Below are 9,926 nucleotides of genomic sequence, written 5' to 3'. Positions count from 1 at the left end.
AATGTGTCTCAGTGGGACATGGGTTTTTACTATTGAGTGTTGTCCTTAGATCTGCCAGGCAGCTGTTATCTTGTGTTAGGGAGCTGCTATCTGGTTACCTTCCCATTGTTCTTTTGTTTGGCTGCTGGGGGGGGTGATATCACTCTAACTTGCACTACAGCAGTAAAGAGTGATTGAAGTTTATCAGAGCACAAGTCACATGACTTGAGGCAGCTGGGAAATTGACAATATGTCTAGCCTCATGTCAGATTTCAAAATTGAATATAAAAAAATCTGTTTGTTCTTTTGAGAAATGGATTTAAGTGCAGAATTCTGCTGGAGCAGCACTATTAACTGATTCATTTTGGAAAAAAAAAAAATTCCCATGACAGTATCCCTTTAAGGCAGCTAGTCTGCACTCTGCAGTCACTGGTAGTGGAACCTTAACCCTTTAAGCTTAACTCTGCTAACTATTTGTATAAAATGTTACTGCAACCAATTGCTCCTTCATAATTATTATTATTCTGGGGATAAGCAACTTAGCTTTAATTGCAGAATTAGGGTAAAACTCCATGAGCGATGTTCATCAGATTTTGTGCGTCAGATTTTTTATGATCCTCCATGCAACACCACACAATGAAGTGCAACAGTATGAGACTTTGTAGGATGCTGGAGACATGACTCATCTCTAGCGCAATCTACATACCAAGTGGGCCTATTATGCTCCGAATTTTGTTTGCAGCAGCAGAGGAAGAATACAAGTCCTTGGGTTATTCACTGCCATGTAGCTCATTTATATTAAAGGGTTACGTATAAATTCATTATGTAGCATTTGTATTTTCGACTTGCTTGGGTTTATTGCTTCAGGCTAAAAATGCAGACCCACTCCTTCATCTTTTCAATCTTAAAATGTCTAAAACAAGATGGTAAAATACTCTTTTCTAGCTCTGATATTTTTAATTTGGAATAACTCTTTCTTCCACTGTCCTTCCTTCAACATAGTTAATCTAATGAACAACATGATTTCAATTCATTCCATGTGAAAAGTTTTCATCTTTGTGTAAAAACACTGTTGAATGGTCTCTTATGGCTGATGGGATTCGATATTGTCGCATTAAGTACATTTCACATGGGCAGTTTTCCAGCTGTAATTAATCATCAGTGAAAAGCTGCCCAAAACACTACAACTGCCTATTTGTCAAAGCACAAAAAAAGGGGTGTCTGCCAGGAAAGCTACCTACAAGGCCATTATCATGGAAGGCCATTATCAGGAATCTCCAACCTGGGGTTTCAGGTTCTGACTCCAAGCATCAACCCAAACCAATAAATAGAGCTTTTGCAAACCTTTCAACAAAGCAGGGTCACTATACATTTACAACACATTCTTTTACCTCTAATATTTAAAATGCTTTTTACTTTTGAATATGAATCTTCACTAAATATTTCTGGTAAACTAAAGTTTAAAAAGGAATAATAGGAAGGAAAACCTTTGAGGTTTACCAACATGCTTACAATGATTTGCAATAAAAACTTGTTAATGTTACTGTTTATTAGGATCAAAACGTGTTATAATTGATTTGTGACAAAAAGTTAAACCAAATTACTTGATATCATTATTGATTAAATCAGTGAACGATTTATACCAGACTATATTTCTGTAATGGGCTCTCCCTAAACCCCATATTGAATACAGCCAAATACAACATTTTGGAAATAGAAAGAGGGATAAAAAGATTTGTAGCTCATTTCTGGCCACACCCATTTTTGGTCACACCCCTAATTGCCATGTTTATGTTACAAAATTTGGTAGGTTATGAAAGTTTGAACACATTTCTGTGTTTTTTATGTGTTATTACAGTTTTGCTAATGAAGGTGAATTGCCCTATAAGCAAGTCACAGTTTCCCCAAACACATGCTTTTCTTAAATTGTTACAATTGCTTCTTTGCTTATTTTAGATTGTTACAAATGTATCGAAGTGCACCTGTCACATATTTTGGGCTCTCTGCCAAAAAGCCTCTTATTTAGTTTTAGAAACTTTTTATCTTTTTCTGGCTGTTCAGTGCAGGAGATCAAAGAGAAAGTCTAGACATTTCAGTAACAATCCAGGACTGCGGGCTGAGTTGTCAAAATCGGGATAGTCTCGTGAAAAACGGGACAGCTGGGAGTTATGCAAATTGTGTGTTCCCTCCCCAGTGCATTAAGATCTATGGGAGAGAGAAGGGCTCTTTCAGTATTCTGTTAATGAAAAGTATAATATTCTTTTGTAGAAGTTCATTTATACCCTTCTTGATCTATATGTTCTGCTTTAGTTATGGTGAGTTACGGAGCAACTGCAGGTTAGCTAAAGTTTACAGTGAAGCGCTGCAGAGCACATGGCATATCCCAACATGGCTGCTGTATGAGAGATCTGCCTGTCTGAGCATCACCCAAACTGCAGATTGTTTGTTAATGTATTTTGCATTACACCGTATACTCTATAAGGTTATAAAAATCCTGTAACAGGTTTCTGAGGATTCAGTTGTAGCACACTTGGTATTCTGTACCTGAAGGACGCAGGGTATTGTAGTAACTAGCTAATGCTTCAATCTACAGGAAGGAAGGGATTCTCCAGCAAATCATAAAGGAGACAGTCTGTGTCCTGCCCCCATAGCCAGGAGAATCAGCAGGGAACAGGAAGAGGAACCAGTCAGGAGGAGAGATCTCCTGGGAGATGTGCAGACTGGCAGTGTGTGTTCCAGCCTGTTGAATGTCCAGCCAGAGAGAGTGAGACACTGCTGTGAATCTGCAGGGGGAAACATTGCAATGTGCAGCTGGCTGGGACTTGTTGCATACCGGACAACAATTTTTTTTGACCATGCCCATTTTTGTGGCAACACACCCTAATTAACATGTTAATTTTACACATATTCACCACTAAATGGATATATACTTTGCTGCTTTTATTTCCTGTACTGAAAGGGCAATCTCACATGTTAAACGCTTGTATAAATATAAAAAAGATATTGGCAACTCATTTAATTAGTTCCTTTCCTTTGCTACACAGCTAAGCTTAGGCTATAAATGTATTTACTGTGGAATTATAGATATACTTAACATGGATATGTTGGGGGGTATGTAACCTATGTGGCATATTTTTCTATCCAGTTACAACTTATATAATGTTGTAACATATTTCCCCTATAAAATCAGTTGATTAGCTGAGTTCATGCTGGACTATTACCAAACAGTGTGTGCTGAATTGTGCTCAAACCACGTGCCACCTTTTAAAAGCTATTGAAACATAGATTTAATTGTTTCCGTTTAAGATAGACCTCAGAGATGTGGATGCAATAGTAAAATGCAAAATATTTTGAGTTGAGTTGTACGGCACAATATTCACAGATGGAAGCAAATTGATCTAATCTATTCTCCTAGTTATATTTCACAAATTACAGGATTTTTTAAACATATATCTGAATAATAATATGGCAATGGTGTGCAAAGTTTTTCTTTACCTGACTTGGACGTTATTAGGTGCACCATATAAAGCCATGCCTTAAGTAAGAGATCTTGTGATGCCAGTATAGGTACTGAATACAAACTGGTATCAAGCATAATACAATATGAACAGAACAAAACTTGTGGATGAATATGAAACTAATAAAAAGCATCATAAAGGTATTTAGAAAATTAACCATATTTTGCACAAATTGCACTTTCAAAGATATTTCTTTCTTTCTTCCCAACCAAGCAGCAAATATATTTTTCTTTCTAAGCACAAGCCAGTACAGTGGCTTTTGGAGTGCCCTGCTGCCTTACTGTACCAAGGTAGCCAAAGTCCATTGACCAGAATGACTTACTGTGCAGGGAACTTACTTCCATGAGGGATGTAACTAAATATTTTAAATGGTGTAGAACATTTAGTACATTTGTTTTAGAAATTGTAACTAAATTAGCTTAGTGACAACACAGCAAAAAAAATCATATATTTCCCCTTAAAATGATAATAATTTTCCTAGTTCTCATTGTGTTAGACCAAGAACTGTTTAATGTATGAACATTGTATTGAATATAAGTGATGGCACTGAAGCGTGGTGTGTAAGAGAATCCTTTATACAGGTTTGTGCACTCCTTTTTCTTGAGAAAATTATGGAACAGACTATGTGAGTGTTCTATATCTTAAAATGACAACATTTTGGAACTTCACAGGAAGAAAGAATAATCACCAGTTCTAGACATAAGTGAAACAGTATACAAAAAAGACTAATAAAAAGTACATCAAGCCTAGACCACAAAAAGAGCAATTTCAGCTAAATTAGGGAAGTGCGCCGGGGGATCACATTGACAGAATTATCTGGTTTGTTCATCAGTGTTGCATTGCTAGTAATTCACTGTGAGATTAATATTCAGCTACACAGTAAGAGATCTTGTGATCTCAGTATAAGGACTGAATACAAACTGGTATCCTGAAAAATACAAATCAAGAACTATTAAACAGAAGAGAGAGATAGAGCGACTTCTTATATTTCTGTATTATTTCCCATTGTTGCTCTAGTTGCTGCCCACTCTACTCCAACCTAGAGGTTGCACAAAGCATTGAGCAGGAATAAATCAGAACCAAAGCTCTTCTGTCTCCATCCTGGTTTATCCCCATATTTTCATTCACTTGGAGAATACCTGCTTCTTTGAATATATCATCTTACAGCACACAATCATTGGACAGATATCCTGCTTCTCCCCGTGTTAGAGTGCACCTGAACAATATCACTTATGTATATTCAGTCCTAATTAGACAAAGGAGACCATAACAATGATAATATAACCGTATGCCCCCATTTCAGGAAGAGCCATCCTTTGTCATGAAAAACATGGTAGCCTTTTATTGCCCCGCTATGTGAGTTTGCTGGTTCTTGATGATGAAATCATGCAGATATCTCAGTTTTGTATTTGGAGACCACCTTATAAACCAAGGAGAAAGCTATGGGTTAATGGATTTACAGAACTAATTAAGAGTGGAGTCTAATAGAACTTACCTTTTTATCAAGAAATGTGGGGCAAAAATCTCTGCTTAATTCTTTTTCTACTTGTATTGTAATACAAGCAAAATGTTTCACTTGTATAAGTTAATTTCAGAATTAAAATATTATTATCAGGCACCTAAAACATAAAGGGGGTTATTTACTAAAACTCTTCTTTTTCTTATATTTTACCAGAACCAAACACGACCTAACTCCCATCCATGAATTTGGCTTATTTACTAATATTTCAGGTCGAAAAATTTGCATCGAAAAAACCTTCAACTTTTCTATGAAAAACATAAAAAAATTTGAGTTTTAAATTGAATCATACGACCAATTGGCACTCAAAAAACACAAATTTATTGAGCAAAAACCAGTGACAAACACTCCTAAAATTCGTGATGGTTAAAAACATCATTAAATGGTTAAGGGTAAATTGAAAGCTGCCATTGACTTTTTCATGAATTTGTCAGGTTTTATTTTTATATTTGCAACTTTTAGCAGCTTTGGGGCATAATAAATCTTGAAAAAATTGAGGTTTATTCCTTCAACAAAATTCCAGTTTTTTCATTAAAAAAAAAACTGACTAGAAAAAATTGAGTTTTAATAAATAACCCCCTAAAAGTACATTTATAGATGTTATAGTATTTTTTTGTAGTCAGTTTTATCAGAGCTATCATTTGTTGCATTAAACTGTGCAATAAAATATATACAGATATGTATTAAATTTTACACTTAAGAAGTAAATGTAAATGCACCAAGAAGCAGCCTATGTGACTTAACATAAAAGTTAGTAGGAAAGAAGAAAAGGGCATTTTAAAACTACAAGTCTGTGGGGACAGAAGCTGCTTTTAATGAATATAAACACTATAATAAATGTTGTAAAACCGCAATCCAGAAGGCAAAGATAGGAAATGAGGAGTGCATTCCGGCAGAGGCTGACTAACCCCAAAAAGTTTTTTAAGTATGTTAATAGTAAAAAGATGTGGGTTGAAAGTGTTGCTCCTTCAAATAATGGCACCAGTATGGTTGTAACAGATACAGAAAAGACAAATGTGCTAAATCAGTTCTTTTCTTCAGTTTATACTATAGGAGGGTCAGAATTCCCAGGCTCACTTTATAGCTGCACTGTTGGCTCAGTTCAATCTAGTCAGTGGCTGACTTAGGATATGGTACATTAAGCTTTAATGAAAATTAATGTGAACAAGGTGCCAGGGCCAAATGGCATACACCCATGGTTCTAGGAGATCTTAGTTCAGTTTTGGACCAGCCTCTATTTCTGATTTTCTCAGATTTTCTTTCATCTGGTATGGTACCTATGGATCATTCCAAGATTTAAAAAGGGATTACGATCTCAGCAAAAAATTTGCAAATTTTTAAAGGAAAAGTAAACCCTCAGAATTTTTTCCCTTGTCAATCTTTTTCCAAGTTTCTTCACAGGATCATCAAATCAAGATACAATTATAGATCATTGCCAGAAGCTATGGAAAAAAATTGTGCATAGACTATCTATGGTTCAAGACACACACAGATTAGTGCTGTAACACTTTGGTGACTGCACTGAAAATTAACAATGTTGCAATAGGTTCTGTTAATTGCCTTTTTCCATATGAGCAGCAATGAGCATGGTTTATGAAGAATAGGTAATGTCAGACAAATTTAATTGCGTTTTATGATGAGGTAAGTAAGATTCTGGACAATGGGGGAGCAGTAGATTTGGATTTTGCCAAAGCTTTTGATACAGTACCCCATAAATGACTGCTTTCTAAACTAAGGTATTTTGGGCTTAATTAAGTTGTTTGCACAGGATCAGGTACAGAGGTTGATTGTAAATGGTACATTCTCTGCTTGGAGTAAGGTTCTTAATGGGGGCCATCAGGGCTCTGTATTGGGTTCACTTTTATTTAACTTGTTCATAATTGACTTAGGGGAGGTTATTGTAAGTAATGTATAAGTGTTTGCATATGACACAAAACTATCCAGCCCAATTAATTTACCAGCTTAGTCATCCTTCTCTGCACCCTCTCTAATCCAATAATGTCCTGTTTGAGCTCTGGAGACCAAAACTGTACAGCATATTCTAGATGGGGCCTTACTAGTGCTCTATACAGCGGAAGAATGACCCCTTCCTGCCATGAATCAATGCCCCTTTTGAAACAGCTCAATACCTTATTTGCCCTTGATCCTGCTGATTGGCATTGCTACAGCCAAGTTTATTATCTACAAGCAATCAAGGCCCTTTTTCCATAATGAATTTGCCTAGTGCAGTTTCATTAAGGGTATAAGTAACTTGGATATTTTTACATCTCAGGTGCATGACTTTACTTTTATCAACATTGAATCTCATTTGCCACTATGCTGCCCAAATAGACAATTTGTCAAGATTCTCTTGCAAGGATGCCGCATCCTGGATGGAATTAATTGGGCTGGATAGTTTTGTGTCATCTGCAAACACTGATACATTATACAATACCCTCCCCTAAGTCATTTATGAACAAGTTAAATAAAAGTGGACAAAATGCCAAGCCCTGAGGGACCCCACTAAGAACCTTACTCCAAGTAGAGAATGTACTATTAACAACCACCCTCTGTACCCGATCCTGTAGCCAGTTCCCTATACATGTGCAAACAACCTCATTAAGCCCAACATACCTTAGTTTAGAAAGCAATAATTTGTGGAGCACAGTATCAAATAGATCCAAAATCCAAATAGATCACATCTACTGCTCCCCCACTGTCCTGCATCTTACTTACCTCATCATAAAAAGCAATCAAATTTGTCTGACATGATCTATCCTTAATGAAGCCATGCTGATTGCTGGTCGTAATGCCATTCACTAGGACAAAATTTTGAATGTGATCCCTTAACAAGCCTTCAAATAATTTTCCCACCACAGATGTCAAACTTACTGGCCTATAATTGCCAGACTGAGATAGTAATAACCCCTTTTTAAATATTAGAATGGCATCAGCTTTTCTTCAATCCATAGGTACAATACCAGATGAAAGCGAATCTGAGAAAATCAGACACATTTATTATAGTGTTTATATTCATTAAATGCAGCTTCTGTCCCAACAGACTTGTAGTTTTTAAATGCCTTTCCAATTAACTTCTTTACTTCTATATTAAGCCACATAGGGTGATTCTTGGTGCTTCTAAATTTACTCTTTAAGGGAATAAATTGAGAACATTAAAAATTTTGTATCAATTTAAATGACTATTTCTGTTCTGTGTTTTTAGCTGAAAACATAATGCCCAATCTATGCTCCGAAGGGCAGCCCTCAAGGCACTAAAAGCTTTTCTGAAATTCAAGGTTTTTGTTGCCCCAGTGTTTATTTGTTTTTTGCACCAGACATTAAGGGGCAGATTTATCAAAGGTCGAAGTGAAGGTTTGAAGTTAAAAACTTCGAATTTCGAAGTAATTTTCGGGTACTTCGACCATCGAATAGTCCAACTTCGATTCGAAGTTGAAAAAAACTTAGAAATCCGAATATCTAAATTTATCATGTACATTTTAAAACTTCGACCATTTGCCACCTAAAGGCTGCCGAAGTGCTGTTTTAGCCTATGGGGGACCTCCTAGAACCTGTATGGAGGCAATTGGGGGAGTTTGGGCCACTTCGGCCCACTTCAACCCCAAAAAACTTCAACCTCCATTCCGTTGGTCTTTTTGAATTCAAAGTTTTTTTAACTTCGACCTTAGAATCTGCTCCTAAATGATATAACATTATGAACACTATTGCCCAAGGGTTCAATTACTTGCACGTTATACTTGCACTACACATTCTGGGTTATTAGAGATCACTAGATCCAGAATAGCATTTTTTCTGGTTGGCTCCTCAACAACCTGTGCCATACAATTGTAATGCAACAAGTTTATAAACTTGTTCCCATTAACTGACAGTACTGGCAGTACTGTTGCTCCAGTCAATATCTGGGTAATTAAAATCCCCCATTATCATTACTTTCCCCAAACTAGCAGCCTTTTCTATTTGCATCAGGAGCTTAACCTCCTCCTCCTCACTTACCTTAGGAGGTCTATAGCATACTTCTACAATTAATTTGTTGGACTCTTTACAATTGGCTCCACCAATAAGAATTCCACCCTTCATTTTCTAACATCAGCTCCTCCTTTATATTAGCTTTTAAATCCTGCCAAACAAACAGACATACCCCCTCTCCTTTTCTATTGCCTCTGTCCCTCCGAAACAAAGTAATATTATTTTCCCACCAGCACCTCCAGCTCTCCCATTTTACCAGACTACTTGCATTTGCAAACATACAATTAATACTGGTACCATATGGAACATATGGTATGTGGTCCTCCCTATCCTTAACAGTACTCCCAACCAAATCTGCTCCCCATTTTCCATTCCTTTGCCCACTACCTCGTCTATCTTGTCTTCCACGAAATCCTTTACTGAACCCCCCACGCTTAGTTTAAAATCTTCTCCAACTCTCTAGCCATCTTCTTCCCCAAAACAGCTGCACCATCATCATTGAGGTGCAGTCCATCCCTAGCAAAGAGCCTGTAGCCGAGGGAGAAATCAGCCCCGTTCTCCAAAAACCCCAAACCCTCCTCCCTACACCCATCTCTCAGCCACGCATTAATCTCCCTAAACTCCCGCTGTCTTCTTAATATTGCTCGTGGCACAGGCAATATCTCTGAGAAAATTACCTCGGAAGTCCTCGCCCTCAACTTTACACCTAGTTTTTCTAAAATCGTTCTTGAGGACTTCACCACCTCCTCCAACTTTGTCATTGGTATCAGGTCTTCCCCATCCCCTCACAATAATCTGTCCACTCATTCCACCACATGCCAAACCCTAGCACCTGGCAAGCAGCAGACGGTTCACCATGAACCATGAACCATGTTCCTCACAAACGCCTTTTTGTTTTTAACCACCTTAATGTTTTTAACGCTGCTTAACACTTAAAGGAACAGTAA

The sequence above is a fragment of the Xenopus laevis genome, chromosome 2S (genome assembly GCF_017654675.1).
Source record: "Xenopus laevis strain J_2021 chromosome 2S, Xenopus_laevis_v10.1, whole genome shotgun sequence".
NCBI lineage: Eukaryota > Metazoa > Chordata > Amphibia > Anura > Pipidae > Xenopus > Xenopus laevis.
Note: the sequence above shows the minus strand (reverse complement) of the source record.